General features: G+C 44.4%; 1 long non-coding RNA gene across 1 annotated transcript; it reads right to left on the reverse strand.

Annotated features, from left to right (window-relative positions):
* Positions 1–6196: 6196 nt before the first annotated feature.
* On the reverse strand, positions 6197–17992 carry LOC120751965 (uncharacterized). Its single transcript, XR_005700560.2, has 3 exons — positions 17840–17992; positions 13453–13577; positions 6197–6288 (listed from the first exon to the last, which is right to left on the reverse strand). It is a non-coding gene; the product is annotated as an uncharacterized LOC120751965 (long non-coding RNA).
* Positions 17993–18520: the final 528 nt, after the last annotated feature.

Here is an 18520-nt window from a genome sequence, read left to right on the forward strand (position 1 = left end):
TACTGGGAGAACAGCTTATGTGTGAAGTTGGTTCTTTAAGACTTCAAGTGTTGTGGTGGCAGCACCTCTTTATTTTTTTAACTCTCAGCTACTGTAGTACACACTGATCACACCCTATGTTGCTAGAACAGTCTACCTCACCATTTCGTTCTCATCCCTAACTTCTCTGTACTGTTTTCTGGTACTCAGGGATGATATCACTTGCAAGCAACTCTCTTTCCATAAAAAAAACAAAACAAAACAAACCACAAAGACAACAGCAATATAAAAAAGTAAAAAACCAAGACTTTAGGCATCCTAAAAATCCACCACATGATCAGAAGTTATGTCAAAGGCCAGCTTCAAACACCACTGAGTAGTTTTTAGGAGTGTCCACTATATTTTAGTGTGCAGTGCCACCCTATGACAAAGACAGATAGGTTCAGCAGGTGAGAGACAAAACCAGGTCTTTTTCTCATTGCACATGTACACAGCAGAGAGGCACAGAGCTTCTTCCATGCTCTGTGCACAGCACCACACCGGGACTACACAGCTAGTCAAAAGCAGTAGAGAACGTGCAGGAAATGGTCAAAATGTCAAACCAGGGACACACAGAGGAGCAGAAATGGACAAAGCTAATCCTTCCATCAGCTCAGTCACCTCAAGAAACATCAGCCTAAGTCTTTGAAAGAGACTGGACAGTTCAGGGGAACATGAGAATTTTTTGTATTAAGTCAAAGCAAGGTCTAATCTACAAATGAATTGTTGTTAGAGGTGTCACAAACTGGCATTTCAGAAAATGGAAAATACCTTACTATTCCTGTGTGCTTTCTGGCTCCTTTTCCAAGCTGGGATTTGTGCTTCCTATTTTCAGTGCAAATACTGTTCTGTGTTTTCCTGAACGTAAATCCAGGCAAATTCCCAGTGGGAACTTGATGTGGCTGCCCCTTTTGTTCACAGTAAGGCTTTATCAATCAGGTGGAAAGATTAATGTATGGTGGGGTTTCTGTGTTTACTTCAAGCTGCAAATTGGATCAGAGGCCAGGAACAACTGGCATTGCTTCTGGAAGTTCCTCAGAAAGCTGTGGCCAAGCATGAGCAGTTTTCTAACCCTTCTGCACAATCTGTCTCCTTGTAAGTGTGAGCTAGAAATAAAAAGTGAGTTCCAGGTGAGACCTGTGAATAAGATTTACACCAGATCCAGTGGCCCAAAGCGGTTTTCTCCAAGACAAAAGCTGCTAGCAACTGGTGCTCTGAAGACAGAGTCCTAAACGCCACCTCTGACCTGACCCTGAGACACCTCTGACCTGACCCTGAGACACTGGGGGAATGAGGTTTTTCCCCATGGAAAACACCCACTGTTCTGGTCTAATCACACTGGCTGACAGTGGGCTGCCATCTCCTCGCAGAATTTCTCTGAAACCAGAGCTGCCAGCAACTAGGACTCTTACTGCCCTTGGAGCTTCAAAGACACCTGTTACCTGACCCCAAGACACTGGGGGAATATATTTTTATTCCCATGGAAAATGGCCACCGTTCACATTCTGTTGCTCTGGCTGAGAGTGAGGTGCCGCCTCCTAAAATTACGAATGTTGCAGGATTTCTCCCGGAAAAATGCTGTCAGCAACTAGGACTCTGGCTGCCCTTGGAGCCCCAAATGCCACCTCTGAGCTGATCCTTATTCACTGGGGGATCAATTTTTTTTTGCCTCATGGAAAATTGCCATCATGCCTGTCCAGTTCCATGTGGCATTATCCCAATTCTACTCAGAAACATGGGTCGATGGCTGCATGCGGATACATTCAGACAGGTTCAGGCCACTTAGAAAGCTTCAATTTCTGTTTTTCAGATGTTCCATTAGGGATAATGAGCTTTTTATAAATCTCTTTAATGACACATTAGAACTCGAGCAAGAAATTTGAATCTAACCCTTTTCTTTTTCCTTCGGTCTCACACCCTGAATTCCAACAGGATAGACACATCCCTCTGCTTGGAAGGCAACATCTCTGACCTGGACCTGTGCTTTTGGTGGTCGCTGCCTCTATCCTCCCACACCTCCTCATCTCCCTGCTTGGCAGGTTTGGCTTCTTCATCCTGTGGAGCAAACATAGGGACAGTCACCAGCCTGCACATCCCAAACCTGGGCAGCAGGGATGAACTGGTGGGACCCTCTGGATGGTCACCTCTATGCTGGACACAATCTCTGCTCCACAGTCCATTCCCATTCCTGGACTGATGTCTCCTTTAAATGGGATTTTGAACCACAAATGTTTGCTCTGCTGGATTTTGGGACATCAGAGACTACCCTACCAAAGCTCCTGTTCCCACACCCTCTGCCTCCCAAAGGCCTGCTGGGTCTGGACAGAGTAATGAAAGTTCCTACTAAGTAATCTAAGTTCCTACTAAAAATTTTGTCCTTGTGCCCATAAACCCAGAGAAATCATAGCTGCCCCATCCCTGAAAATGTCCAAGGCCAGGCCAGATGGGGCTGGGAACACCCTGGGATGTGGATGGGATGGATGGCAGGGGATGAAATGAAGTGATCCTTAAGGACCCCTCCCACACAAACCATTCCACAATTCTAGGATGATTCCATGATCTCTCCTTGTGTTTATTTCACATCGTTTCCTTTCAAATTTGAATTCCCAAATGTAAATGATTTTTTAAAGGAATAAGTCATAATTATTCCAGGAATATAAAGGGGGGTATCAAACATACAAGAGTCATTCCTATGCCCATCAAATCATTATTAACTGGAAGCTTATTCCCTCATCTCTGTCCTTGTTTCCTTTTCCTGGAAAACCTCATGATGCCATTGTTTCTCTGAGAGATCTACTAGGATTACTGGAAGGTTTGCTCTATCAGAGAGCCAGGATGGTTTACAACACCTGTTCCTCTGTATCTTTATGATTTAACCAGCTTTCCCCCAGAATTGTGTTGTGGGAGAAGTTCAGAGTTGCTAGAAATGAATCAGGTTCGCCTTTTTTCCTCCCTCTTTTCCAACTACTTCCAAATTCTTGGTATTAGCCTCAAACAAGGCCTAGAAAACTACCGTGAAAACATCGATCAGAGGAACATCTTGAAAAGAGAAAACAACATCCAACAGCAGCCAAAACAATCCCATTGGCAATCTTATCTGGTCCCCAGGTGCTCCTGCCAAAGCTCCCAACAGCCATTGCCATTCCAGAAAAGTGAGGAGGCAGTTTTGGATGTGTTCTTTGATTTGGGGTGGGATAACAAAGTCCAGAGGGTCTTTGTGGTCCCATCCAAGCCAAACCACCCTATGATTCCATATGATCAGCACCTATCCCAGTTCCATGCCAGAAAACCCAATTCCGTTCCTCCCATTAACCCTAAATTTCCCCCACCTCTTTTTGCTCCACATCAAGGATGTGTTGCCAAGTGCCACAGGCATGGGATGCCTCAGCATTCCCTGGGGGTGTAGTTCAAGGCTGACCTCATGGCCTCATTGCTCTAAAATGCTCATTGGCCCCAATTCCCAGGCAGTAGTGTCTCAAACAGCAGTATAGGATGTTCCCTCTCCTGTCCCACCGTTGGGACAGCTCACATAGAATGTGACTGACTTACCGGGCTTGGAATTCCTGGCTTAAAAAGCAGGTGTTGGAATATCTTCTCCTGGGAATGTCCAGAACACCAGGAGACTCCCTGGAAGCCACGGGTCAGGGGCAGAGTCAGATGAACAATCCTGAACTCGTTTTCAGGAGATGTGGCTGCAACAACTTGAAAGCTGTTCTTTCCCTTTGGGACAGCCAGGAAAAAACATCCCCATCATGGATTTCTGACAGGAAAAACCTCACAGCTTCAGGCTGCTTGGCTTCTTGCAAACCCAGGCCAGCAGTCCAATGGGCTCTGAACAACAGGAAAGACCATCCCAGGGCACACACCATGAGCCCTGTATCACATTTCTCACTAGAACTGGGCTATTCCCACACCTTGGTGACAGTCTTGAAGTATCTCCATTTCCTCACTCTTCCATTCAGGAGAAAGAGACAGCAGGGCCCTTAAACACGCAGTGTGTAATCCCAACAATCCAGAGAAAACCAGCTCACTCTGGGGAGAAACATAATGCCCAGTTCTGGAAAGAAACAAAGAGCAGGACTGGAAACATTTCCAGGCATGGAGCCTCCCAGCTCCAGAAATGCAGCTCGCAGGCTTCTTCCCATGGAAACCCCAATCTTGCCTGGGACTGGGCTCAGGGAGGAAACCCCACCCATTCCATCAGCCTGGCACAGAGCGTGTTCCATGGACATCCCAGGAGGGTGTCCCTGATCATGGCAGGAGGTTAGAATAGGATTATCTGTAAGGTCCTTTCCAACGCAGATAATTTCAGGAGTTTAAGGCTGGTTTGAGCCACTTCTCAGCTTGCAGTTCCTTCCCAAGCCACATCCTCTGGGCTCCCTTTCCCATACTTCACTGGGAAGCAGTGGCTCCTCTCCCTAAACAGCCAATTGCTGTGCCCTGCCCAAAAATCACCAGATGACACAAGTGGTTGATCCACTGTCTTGTCTTTGTTCCATAATCCAGCACTTCAATGACTCCAGAGTCAGACAATCAGGATAAATCCCAAGTTATAGGTACTGGCACAAAGCAGCTGCTGCACTGGAAGGGGCATTTTGGTGGCTCCTCTCCTCTTAAGCTGGGAATTCAGTGCTGCCAAGAGCCTGGCAGTGATCATGGATTTAATCCTTCCGATGGATTAATCCCCAATATTCACAATAAGTGCTGCTGGAGTATCTCTCCAGGGGAAAAAAAACCCTGTGCCTAGTTTCCCAGGGTGGATGGGAAGCTGCTACTGACAAGCTTGACCTCAGGAAAACTTCAGTAATTTGCTGAAAGCTTCTAAAACAGGGACTTATTTCCAAATCTAAGGCAGCTCAAAACCTATGGCTCACCAGGATTCCTAATAAAGTGCTGCCAAAATGTGTCTGTGTGTAGGTATCTTCCCTTAACCCAATTTCAGGCAAGAGTTGCCTGAGATTTCAGTCAAAGTTTAAACCAGCCTGTGACATATCAGACAGAAAATATTTAATCGCCCCTTTTCCGCAGCTGAACAGCCCAGACCTGACATTTCAGCTCATGTGGGAAAGAGACAGGAAGGGCAGAAACCAGCTCAATCCTACCCACAAGCAATTCCCAAGGACTTGATGACCCTCTGATGAAACTCTGGCTTGGGACAAGGCTGTCCTACCTGTGGTATTGATCAGGGAGAGCGCAGAGGCTCAGAGCTGGGAGTGGCAGCTCCTGCACCATTCCCTGCCCCACACAGGACCCCTGGGAAGTGAGACTGGGGGTTTGGTGTGGCTGCAGTCCCATGGCCACAGGTGCCTGGACACAAACAATGGCCCTTTTCTATGGGAAACAATACTAATTCCCCCAGTGTCTTGGCTCAGGGTCAGCTCAGAGGTGGCATTTGGGACTCCACGGGCAGCCAGAATCTGAGCTGCTGACAGCTTTGGTCTGGGAGAAATCGTGCGACATTTGCAATTTTAGGGGGCTGGGTTGGCTGCTTCTCAGAACATCACAGGAGTGGTAGCAGCTCTGTTTACTACTCCTAAGCCAAACTCTTCAGATAAATGCAGAGATGGAAGACTGCATTGCCACTACTTAGGCAGGTCCCTCTTTGCACAAATTACAGTGCAGTTAGGATTAAAAGAATTGCAAACAAGTCTTCAGGAAAAATGCTCAAACACCTCATTCACTCCTTTTCTGCTAATAACCAGGTCAAAGTTGATGCTCTAAAGCAATTTAAAAGCACTAGAAAATCTAGTATGCAGAAGTATTTTACCACACGCAATACTTCTTGCTCCATGGAATTTGTTAGCAGTAATCACCACGCAGAGTGAACTGCAGGTCTCACAGAAGTGCATACAGCAGCCTTGAGGGTGCACCTACCTCCTGCTCCCAGCAGACTTGGGAAACTACTCATGAGAAGTTGGGTGGTTTGGGGGTTTTTTTAAGAAAAAGAGATATTCTGACTTTTTAGGAAAAAGAACCATCTGAAAACAAATGAAGTCCTCCAAAGTCAAATGAACACTGCATTGAGTAAGGTTATGGACAACTATTCACTGATATCAAATTCTCTCCCCCAAACAAACAATGCTAGAAGACTGATAACAATAGATCAGGAGAAAGCTGAGGTACTGAACAGCTTTTTTACCTGTCTTCAACAACAACTTCTATTCCCACAGTTCTCAAGTGGATGGACATCAGGATGGGCACTGGGAAAACAAAGAGTTTTTACCCTGAAGAAGTACAAATCAGGTTTGCTTGACTCAGAGGGCCACAACTCTAGAAACAGAAAAAAAAGAAGGCAGTGGTTATTACTGAGCTGATTGGAATGTCTTCCTAAGTCCCACACATGGGAGAGTGAGTATTCCCCATGGCTGCAACACTCTGGTGCAATGCTTTCCAGAAACAGGGAGGTTTTCATCACTCTTCCCAGCAAAATCTGGTATTCCAGACTTTGCACCTGGGTATTCCAACAGAATGCCAATTCTGCTTTTCCAGTACAATTCATTATACCCTTGGATCTCTTGGAAAGCCAGTGCAAGGAGAACGTACCAGCACTATGACTGGAAAACACAGTACTTCATATTCTCTTGTATAGGTAAGAAACACTCACAGATTTTGTTTAGTTCTCCAGGGATTACTTCTCCAATGTTTCATGTGGCAGTCCATAATTTTTGAGCTCATCATCTGATGGATGATGTGCTTGGAGAGAAATGAACCTGAAAGCTTTGTACAGAACTTTGGCATTTTTCATCACATGTCATCTCTCAGACATGGCTGCACCTTAAAATCCTTTGTATTCTTTTTTCTGCAGAAAGTTTCCAAAGGATTCAACTTTCTGAAGCCACAACAGGCACTGCAGAATAACCAGTGCTTCAAGGGCCCTCTGCATTGCTGTTACAGTTCATACCTGACCAGGAAAAAAGGCCAAAAAATTTGTTATCACTGCTTATGAATATCCAAGTTATATTCTTCTGACTAATTATCCTACTGGCAGCACTTCACTGCAAACATTGCAGATCAGAACCAAGATATTTAATTTTTATCTTGGCAAGGGAATGACTGAATTACCCCCCCACCACAAACCTCTGCAGAAATATAAAAAATACCTCAGACCAGCAAGTATTACAATGGTGAAAATTATGCCAGTCCCAAACAGCCTGGATGGGATATTCCTACTTCGTACACAGGATTTCCTGTGATCTATGGAGGCAGGGCTATTACCCTGTGAAAAACTGCAGTTTGGTGAGAGGAGAGGTAGAGACTACTAAGTGCTATATTAGAACCACCATATAAAATAATGCCAAAGGTATTGTGGGTTAAAACCCAAAAACTGCTTTCCGTAGTTGCAAGGGTGAACCTGCAAGACAGAGGATTTCATCTTAGCACAATACACAAGATACTTCTGAGTCTCTCAGAAGAAAAGCTGTGAAACATTTTGTCTGCCACAGATGAAAACCTTCCAAGAAGTTGGGAAGAAAGACAAAATGCCCTCCTGAGGGTGAAAGAGATGGTTAAAGACAGCTTTTCTCAGTGTCAGTCTAAAAAGTGTACTAAATCTAAAGCAGGACTGCTCCAAATTATTCCCCCGCAGTCCAGGAGAGAGAGAAACCCCATGCATTGAAGTGTCAGTAGTCAAAAATACAGCAGAATTTAACTCTAGTCCAGGACACCTCCCATTATTTCACCAGGTGTTGTAAGAGAATATCTTTTATTACTCATGCTTTTTATGGGAGTCTTTTTCCTTTTTTTATTTTTTTTTATTTTTTAGAATCCTTGTTAGTGGATGTTTGCTTTCAAGATGCTAAAGGTTGTTTTTGAAATGGCTGCTCTAAATTCTAAAGGCAGAACAGAATATAGCTTCCTTCTGTCTGAAGGGTGAGCAGCTTTAAGAGGCTCATATTTCTCTTAATACAGCTGGACAGGCTTTCTTTCAGCAGAAGCAGATTTTAAAATGTTCACTGCTATATCATCTCATTTTATAATCAGAGATTGCTTCTCAGAAAATATAAAGCAGTAGGCAACCTAGGAGGAAAAGACTAAAATTCTGGGGTGCAAAAGCATTTAACACCAATACCAGGTATTTGTGAGGTTTCCCTTTGGCATGCTCGACTGAAAGGGTGAGAAGCAACCAGCACAAACATAGGAAATTGCAATGAAACAGAAAAAAAGCTTTTTTTTATCACAATAGTGGCCAGACACTGGAACAGGATGCCCTAAGTTGTGGAATCTCCATCTCAAGATATTCAAAACCTCACTTGAAGGAGTCCTTTACAACACCCTGCCCTGAGCAGGGGTTGGACTGGAGACTTCCAGAGGCGCCTTCACACCTGCAGTGCCAGGCTGATAATGGTCAGCTGGCCCCAGGTGTCCCAGACTCATCTTAAGGAATTTTCTGGGGCACTGATGGAGCTTTTCAGAATAGTCCTGTGACAGTTGCTAGACAAAGGCTGAAACCAAAGTTGGCCTCAGAAGAGCACGTTGTCTACCACCTTGTGTGGGTCTTTGATGCGGCTGTTTTGGCTCTTTTAGTTCTACCTTCAAGATGAGTCAAAGCTGGGAGTTTGGGTGAATTCTAGATCAGAATGTCTCTGAAGACCAAAAGAAAGCTCTGAATGCTTTATGATCTTTTTCTGTTGGCCAGCAGAGGGAGAAAAGAGAGAGAAAATGGAAAATCATTCTTGGTTCTCTGCGGCTGAACAGCAGTTCTCTATCACATAGGCATCAGGACTTCACAGCCCTGAGGCCAAACTTCTTCTGTCAGAGCTATTATAACAAATAAAACTGCTTGACATTTAGTTATTCTTTTAGATATTGTTACCACACTGAACATCCTGCTATGTAGCTAATGTCAAGGGCTGAATCCAGCTGTAATCTGTCCTGGCAGCTGTCCTATGACTCTGGAAAACTAGACTCAGCACAACTTTCCACACACACAGAGCTGCATTTGTTGCATTAAAGTCTGTGTTTCATTTAAACTTCCCCCCCCCCCCGCCATAACAAGACAGTAAAATGATCAAATGTGCTCCAGCCATTCACAAGGATTTTCTCTGATAGGAAGAGAAAGAAAGCATGCTCAGGTGTTTACTTCCAGCAACTATCCCTGGACTGAAAGAGCACAGGGGAGAAGATCAGCCCCTCACCCCAAATTTTGATTGCTTTCAACATTTGGTGGCAGAGGGAAAGAGAACTTTCCTGAAGCCCAACCACTTGGCAAGGTGAGGACCTCATGAGTGGTTTGCTCATGTGCTAATACAAATTAACCCCACAAAAGCTAAATTTTCAGGGCCTACTCCAGCATAATGCATCACTTCTAACAGAGTTGCATCTGTATGCTGCTTTTTTATATGGCAGTGGATTACAAACATTTCATTTATTGATGAAACAATAAATTGAATGTTATTGATGGACCAATATAGGAAAAATAAGTTATAGTTCAATCTAAAATTAGGATATCTAAGATTATCCTTGTGTGTTCAGTTTCAAATACAGTTATCCCTGTGGCTCTGGCCTGATTAAGCCCCAAGGTGAATAGGATCCAGGTTGCACTGCTGCTCCAAAGCTGTTCTGTCATGAAACTGCACCAGACATCTCCAATAGTCCCTCTTCCACTCCAGAACTCCATTTTGGTAGTTTTAACAGAGGTCTGCTCTCAAAACTATATTTCCAGAAATGCATAAATGGTGTTGAGTCCCAAGAGCAATTTTCAGAGCTGAATGTATGGCACATAAAAACCAATCAATCAGCCCTCAGTGACACGAGTCTTCTACAAAAAACTGCCTCAGGAACAGCCCTTTGGAAAAATTTTGCTAAGGCTTGAGCCTGGCTTTTGATTGAGATGCCTGTGAAATTTCTGTCTGAGGTTTGCAACTTTCCATGCACACTTAGTTACTTCTACACAACTTTCTAGAGGAAAAAAATGTACACCTGCAAGACTTTCGGTAGAAGAATGGGGAAGGAAAACATGATAGAGGTGCTCTCTCTCCTTATTTTGTTATTTTAATGTGTCAGATTCCCTCCTGCTGAACTTGATGGCAAATGAAGGAACATGTTGTGCACAGCTGAAAACAGTGCACAGTCAGGGGTGGAGGGTATTTTTAAAAGATTAATACAAACCTTAAATGAACACGAGCCGTGTCCACGTGGTGGCAGCAGAGGAGGAAAGTGAGGAAACAGCGACGGGAAGCCCGAAGACGAACTGAGCTGAAGCGTTTCTTAGTGAAGGGCACACCTAAAAACACGCACCTTCAAAATGAGGGCTGTGATCCAATGTGCCGAGCACCCGTGACTGCCCAAACCCAGCTGGAAGAATGAGGTCTGAACACCACTGCAATAAGCAAGCACATCTTCACCTGGCACTACCTAGGATCCTTAGACTGCCCTAAAGAGGGAAAGCAGGTGTCTGAGTTTGCAGAGCACCATGCCACCAGCCATAAAAGCACATTTACTCAGAGCTGCTGAGGCCCTGGCACAGGCTGCCCAGGGAAGCTGTGGATGCCCCATCCCTGGAAGTGTCCAAGACCAGGTTGGATGGGGTTTCTGGCAACCTGGTCTAGTGGAAAGTGTCCCTGCCCATGGCAGACAGGGTGGAACAAGATGGAGCTTTAATGTTTCCAAACTATTCTATGATTGATTTTCCTTCCTACGCCTCACAGATTCTCCCAACAGCCAGCAGCACCTGGAAGCGAGGCACAAATTTCAGCTGGAAACTGAGCAGCCAGAGCAGGCAAGGACTGCCAGGGTTTCCCTCTGTGCCCAGAGGTACAAGCACAGTGCGGTGTGCAGCCTGCCACACGTATCGACAATGTGGCGTTTGCTCCTAAGAGTCTCTGCCATTGCTTGTAACTCTGGGAAGTAAAAAATCTCAACTTTAAGGAAACCTGCAGCTCGCTGGCCTTTGGTCAAGTGGGATAGAAGAGCTGATGGGAAAAAAAAATTTAAAAAAATTGCAGGGTGTTGGCTTCCCAGCCTCACGTGGAGGCAAGACAAGGGTGATCCAGATTGAACTTAAGCAGTCCAGCACTCTCCACACAACAATCTGGCACAACAGCTATTCCCCAGCTCCTCACCGTATGCAAGCCCAGATTCATGTTTTCTCTAACAGGAAAACTCCTTCAGCTGTCACAGGTCAGGAATAAAGAAAGACAAGCTTAGCAGAAACAGAGGTGGACAAGAAAAACCTTCAAACAAGTAAATCATGGTTTTCTAGTCTGAGAAATATGCAGTATGGCTGAGTTTGTTGTATTTTTTTTTTTTAAGTTATCATCTCTGCTTTCCCTCTTGCAAGCTGGGTGAGTGCATTCTTCCTTCTGCCTCACCATTTAGAAAGGCTCCCACAGACAAACCAGGCCTCCAGCAGTCCCCAGATTTCTAACTGGTAGTGGGCCAGGTGGATATTTCCAGCCAGATCTCCCAGGGAGTTACAAGGAAGGAGCAGGATACAGCGTATTCTTTTGCTAAATTTCATGCTTTTGCCTTGGAGGAAAAGGATGTACCTGAGCTAGAGAAGGGAGTCATAGAGTAAGGAGCTCCTCAGGCTTTTCACAGGAGCTGTATTTCCTGAGCAACTGCTGGGAGAGGAGAGGGACATTTAAAAAGGAATTTGGGCCAGGAGCCTGCCATTATAATTTGCTGTAGTGAGCAGGCAGCTACCCATAACACACAGATTCACAGACTCAAATTCAAAGTCCTCAAATCTGGCACAATTCCACTGGGCTGGTCAGAGGCAGCAGCAATGACCCATCACGCTTGTACATGAATGGGAGCAATACAGAGTGATAGCATTTCTGTAAGATGCCTTAGACAAGGAAGTGAAAAGATCTGGAGTTTCAATCTACCTGTGCTTTGGAACCACCTGGGAGAAACAAAACAAGGCTGGACATAGGTTAGGACAGGATAAGTCAATTAACATCCATATCACTCAGTGCTTTGAATTTTAAAAGGCATTTTGAATGAAAGGGAAGTCTGTTCCTCCCAGCTCTGCTGAAGCCCCAGCTGATTTCTACCTTATATAATCACCTTTTTTTCAATAGACTAGATGTGAGTATTTACTAAGCCAGAAACCACTATTGTCTCCAAAACTGCGCACTGAAATTATTTATGCTACCCTTGACATGCATGAATTTCAAGACCTGCTAGTCAGCAATAGATTTTGCTGGTTTTTTTACAGAAATATGGCATTTAATAGGTACATTCAGGAGTGGCAGCCAAGCAACTGTGAGCTCCTCTTGAGCAGGCAAGCCCAGCTAATTTCAAAATGGATTACTCTGTGAAGGAAGCATAGCACTTCCCAGATCACAGAAATGGTTTACTGGCCCAAGTCCCATATAAAATAGTCTCTTGGTGAGAAGCTGAACAGTTTTAAAGGGTGTCAGAGAAACCATTAGGTGATAAAAATTCACAGAGCAATTTTGCAAGAGAAAAGGCATAAATAAAAAGGGTATAGTTTCTCTCCCAGACTTTCCCGTGAGTCAGCTGCATTCAAAGAGATGTGCCACAGCTAGAAATGAGCTAAAGGCAATTAAAAAGTTTGGCTGCCTGTGTCAAACCTCCAGCTTGTACTCATGCACTTTAATCAGAAAAGCAGCAATTACATAAACAGTGCCACTAAATTAAGGGAGAACAGAGAGTGCAGCCAGCATAGATCAAACGCAGTATGGGTCTCGAGAAGGAAATAGCAACTGATCCTTGTTGGTGTGTGAGAGCATTCATTCTGCATCCAAAAAAAATACATACAAAGAACTGGCTCTTGCAAGGAAATGTAGATGATAAAACACATCTTCCAGCCAGAGCAGGTTATTTTACTTCAAGGATATTCTGATGTGCTTTTGAGTTTGTAAGGTTTTAGTTATGCCAATGGTACAGATTCTTCTAGGAGTTCTTCTCAGTCCATGTACAAATGTGGTAGGCTACTTAGAGTGTGAAAAGTAAGAAATCTGAGCCCCAACATTAAGCACAAGATATTCTGGGGAAAAGAGTAACAAAAATTTCACATCACTCATCTTAATCCAACACTAAGTAAAATTTTTAAAACCCCTATTTATAAAACCAGTGCCTGTGGATTACTGCTAAGCTACTTCTAAGCAAAGAGAAAAAAAAATCCACAAAGAGAGAAAAATTAATCAGGAGAACATCTCCATTGCAATTAAGCAGAACTTCTTTCTTTGCTAAGACAACCCACTTGGTGCAGTAACTGCAAAGAGAAGGACATTTCTGGTGCCATCAGGACGGCTGCTTGAGAAATTGTGATGAGAAGTCTATTCTCTCACAATCTCAGTATACAACCTCTGAAGCCCATGGTCCCAGAAAGCCAGGTGAGCTTGAACTGCAGCTTGGGCTCCTGGAGGATTTGGTGGTCAGGAGAACCTTCTCCTGATTTTGAACTCCTATGTTGACACTACAGTCACACGGCATACAAGAGTTACTGGTGCAATAAACACTTACTGTGCCCTCTTTAAGCCAAAAAACATCAGTGCTGTGGGACTTGTGCATGAGGTATTTCTGAAGGGATGAATCAGGAACAACATTTGCAGTATGGTAAAGCTGCTGTCCTGCAGTGAAGAACTATTCTGAAAAAAATATGTAAAAATAAAAAAAGGCAGCAATGCTGTGTAGATTAATTTGTGATTTACCCTTGCTTCAAACAAGCCTAGAACTAGAGAAAAGAGCTCATTTGAGTCCACACTAATGGGAATTACTTGTCACACTTAAATAATGCAACTCTCCCCCAACATCTATGCCTCCTTCCTCAATACTGCAGTGCCTCTTCCTTCAAAAGATATACATAATTCTTGGTTCTGCTGTTCGCTTTCCCTCAGGCGTATATTTAGAATATAAGAGCCAGAATCACTTGTACAAAGGTGGAGAGGAAAAACTCCCCTGCACAAAGTGCTGCACCTCACCCTGGATTGTGTGTGATTCTTCTCTTACCACATGCCTCTGTATCAAACAGATGGTCAAAAAGGAGACCATGCAACAGATCTTCAGGGACAAAATCAACAGCAGATACTCTACATGCATTTCAATTCTAGCTCTGCACTGGAAGACCAAATTATTTTACGTAATGATGCTTTCCTTAGCAGGTCAGTAGTTACACCCCTTGCAACTGGCTGCCACTCTCTAGGTTAAAAAAAAAAAAAAAAAAAGGTTCAGAGGAGTATTGATTGCTGTCCTTCAGCTTTACCAGAAGCTATCCCTAACCCTCTTCCTCCAGTGAAATTTAAAGTATAAAGTCCACTTTGGAAGGCCAGAGGGTTCTGTTACCACCACAAGCCTGCCTGATAGCCGGGTTTGACCCTGCAGCTCTGTCCATCTCCCAAGGCATGGGGAGGACCATGTCTAGGATGAGGCTGTCACCTCACTGGGCAGCACATCCTCTTTCCATATGTAAGAAGTGGTGGCTGGAACATCAGGAGCCCTGAGAACAGGTTCCTTCTGCCTAGCTCCTTGCCACCAGGAGCAGGCATGGTAACCCATCCTGGCCCCACTTGTTGGAAGGTTTCGGTCAGGATATTATTCCCCTAATGCCACACACATTTTCACAACAGGAAACCTCCCTGGTCTGTGATATGGCACTAAATTACAAACACTAAGCTGCTCTATTTGCACAGCTGAAGACACATTGGGGAAATCACATCTTTAAGCCAAAACCCCAACACTTTTGTTGTCATGATGGCAGAGCAGTTTTTTTAAGTTGGTTATAACACAACTCAGTCATCAGCCACAGCAGCCTGACAAAATACTGCAATTTACAGCTCTGCTAGTTCAGGAGAACTATTATTTTTGTAAGGATTGACTGATGTTTTCTGAATTGTGCTAGAATATGAGGTTTTCTTTCCAAAAGCAGCATGAGATGAAAATAGGAGAAAGAAGGGTTTCTTTTAAGCAACAACGACTCCAGTATTTGGCATGTCTAATAAATTGAAAGTTACCCCTATGATTTTTTAACTATTGCACCAGAATGACCTGGTGTAAGGGCAGGCTGAAGTTCTTCAGCCATTTAGCAGCAGGTGGTTGCCAGGTTCTCTTGGTTCCATGACACCGCATTGCGTCATCACATACACTCCTATGTTTATATTTTAACATTTATGTGGACTGTGATAAGCAACACAGAGATGGAATAGGGCTCCCTATCTTGTGTTTAAAGAATGGATGTGTATGTAGTGCACAGTAGAGCTGAAACCAGAGGAGATGGATGCAGGCAGAGGTTTCCTGGCTCATAGTTCATTGATACATGCTGATAGGGCTGGGCATTATAATCCTTCTTCACAAATACACTTCACTTCCAAATCTAGTTTTTAGCTACCAGTTCAAAAGAAACTTTGAGTCAGACACCACCCTTTGCTCCCCTAAGAAGGTAAATCTAAACCCTTCCACTCAAAACAGAGAAAAAAACCAACCTCTTGGCAACTGGAATCATGTCAGTAGGGCCTCCCTTACGTGAGAGACAAGATTAAGAGCTTGGCATAGATAAATCTCTCTGGAACCTGAAGGCATATTTGAAATGGATAAGCCAGCACACCAAGTTCCAGATCGCTTCCTTTCCAGCAAGATAACACAGCAGCCAGAGCAGCTCATCTTAGCTCCCCATGCCCCTGCAGCAGCTACTTCCCTCTGGTAAATCAGGTTATCCCAGAGGAACAGGGCTACCAATTCTGTTTTGACAGATAAGCACAACTTGTGTACAGGACTTGACACTAGCCATGCACCCAGATGCTGAAGGATAATATTTCCTGGGTACCTTTCAAGAACTGAACAGATATGAGCACTACAGCACCACAAGGTTTACTGAAGTAAAAAGAAGATTTCTGAAAAAGGGTGCTCAAGTCTGGACTTCCAAAGAGGGAGGGTTTGGAGAGAAGCAACCCAATTCACGAATATTTACCCAGTACATGTGACAACCTCTTCATTGAGGAAAAATTCACAAAAGCCTCAGATTGCAATACTGGCCAGCTTGTCACGTCTATCAAACAAATAGATGCATGGCCACCAAGAGTCTCCCTGACAAAGGACAAGGAGACAGCCAAGTTTGGCACAGGGGCTGTTCAGACAGGACAGAGACCAGCTCAGTGCCAGCTGCCCTCAAACATGTGCACCCCACCTCTCCTGGCAGAGGGTGGGAGCTGTACTGAAGGTGGTACAGCTCTCTTCAATTTGCAGATGAAGGGACAGGTTTCTCCCCTCCAGGCACTGAGGTGTCCCAAGGAGACACTGGCACCACGAGGTAGCTGGCCATGCTGCTGAGCAGCAGCAAAGTGGACATGGGCCAGAGGCCCTGGGTATTGAGATACCAGGAGAGTGATCTCAGCTCCCTTGAGTTCATTGCCCTTTGTTTAGCCTCCACCTTGGCTTTGCCTTTACCAAAGTTTCCCAGCTTCCCAATAGAAGAGACAGCCTGGCTCCCAGGTGAAAAATATTTCACACACTGCAGGCAAGCTTTGAGGAGCAGGGGAAATCTCTCTTGGCAGTGGTCCTGGTCTAAGCTGTCACTGACCTCCATCAGTTTTCTGTGTCAGAGTAACCCACACTTACTGCCAGCTCCTGGCTCTCCCCATCCTGTTAAGCATCTCACAGTGTGTTTGCTTCATCCCTACCACCTGCAAGCAGGTTGTTGTCAGAGATCTGCCTCTGTTGGAAAGCAAATTCCCATCAACCCCAGGTACAACTTTCCTGCTCTTATTTCTGTCAGCCCACTGCTTTTCTTGTTCTTAGCTCACTGCCTCCTCTCTCCATCCCACATCAACACTGCAGAACAGATGAGACAGAGCTTTAATAATGTATAAATTCCCTTGCTGTACTTGCTGGATGCCTGAGAGCACTGTTTTAATGAATCAGAAGAGGCTTTCTCCTAATACCATTGTTTGGAGCCACAGCACAGTCGAACTGAACACAGTTTGAAGGCTGTTTCTACAAAGATAAGAGATGACACACTCCAAAGAGACATGGATTCAGGGACTTGAGGGAAGACACTTTCCTCAGGCAAGTTTGACCCAGGACATCACTCCTTCGGGTGCAGAAGCCTCCCATCATCAGTGTATATAGTTAGACAGTTCTTAGAAGAACCGTGGAATTTTCCAAGAGGATATGGTGAAATCCTTGTGTTTACAGACTCCTTATTCACATGCTCTGTGCTCATGCACTGGCTCTCTTTAGATCACATTTCTCCACTGCTTAGTATTTGTCTTCAGTTCTTCTCCTTTCCTTCCCTTCCCCCAAGTCTTGCCCAAGTTGTGCGCAGCAAACTGAAAGGGGTAACTTCTCTCAGCTCTGTCCAACTTTTTCACTATATATATATTTATATATAGAATCTAAATTATATGCCGCAACAAAATATTCCTCTGACAAGAATATCCTGGAGTTCAGACAATGGGTACAGGCAACTTAAAAGCTTTCTTCTAAATTTCAGCTCCTGCCATCTCAGGCATTAATTTACCACCAGCACAGAGGTGCTGCACATATTATGTTAGAGCTGTGCATTCCAGTCTATGGAGGGGAGGAAAAAAAAGAAAAAAAAGACAGCTCTCTAGGGACGTGCCTGCTCATTTCTGGCTCATTAACTTTAATGTCATAGTACAGCTCCGACAGGTTGGAAGGACAGGTAGAATAGGTGATCTTTGCTGTTCTCTAGATCATGTCTAGCCTGCAATTATACCTTAAAGTCACATTCCTGACCCTCACGCTGTGTTTTAACCAGATAATACAAAGCTAGCCTGCCCAAAGGCTTGCTGTTCATTTTGCTCTTAGCGTCACACACAAGCACTGGGCCCCTTGTCAGTGTTATTATAATCATTAACCCTGGCACAGCTGAACGTGGTGGGACTCCAAATGGTACCTGATGCAATGAGTTTCTGTAGCTCCAGGGGTGCCAGGCCACTTCCAGGAGGAAAACCACCCAAACCAGTGTGTGCACACAGCTCTCACAAGCAGGGAGCAGGGAGTTGACATCCTTCTCATTTGGCAACAAGTATTTCTTTCCACAGAAATGTTCTGTCTGCCATCGGGCAAGGAAGAAGGAAAATGAATACATTTTTTTCTGTCAAAACCCCTCCATGATTCAGACAACAGGAAGAGTCAAAATTTCACTTTTAACATCTGCTACCAAATAATACTCATGCTTCAACACTTACAACCTGACACCATGGGGACATTTTGGGAATACCAGTGAGATCCCAGTGCTCTGCGTGCTGTACTGACAGAGAAGCTTAACTTGTACTCTCTAAAGATGTGTTGCTATTACAATCAACACAAGGGAGTGCAGAGGTGAGTCAGTCACTCACCTTCTCAGCCATCAGACCCCAACAGAGACGGAGCCTTGTCCTGGGGTGACTTTTTCATGCTTGTATCTCCGGTTGTGTGTTCTGTTTATGCTCTATGTTTAGTTCTGTACATTTAAGGCTAAGTAACCCCCTGATAAGTAACAGCTGTGTTAATTAACCAATACAGCCTTGCCCCTGACGAGTAACAGCTATATCCAATAAGGATGAGTAGGGTAAAAGAGGGGGTTAGATGGTAA

This window comes from Hirundo rustica, chromosome 4 (assembly GCF_015227805.2).
Source record: "Hirundo rustica isolate bHirRus1 chromosome 4, bHirRus1.pri.v3, whole genome shotgun sequence".
NCBI lineage: Eukaryota > Metazoa > Chordata > Aves > Passeriformes > Hirundinidae > Hirundo > Hirundo rustica.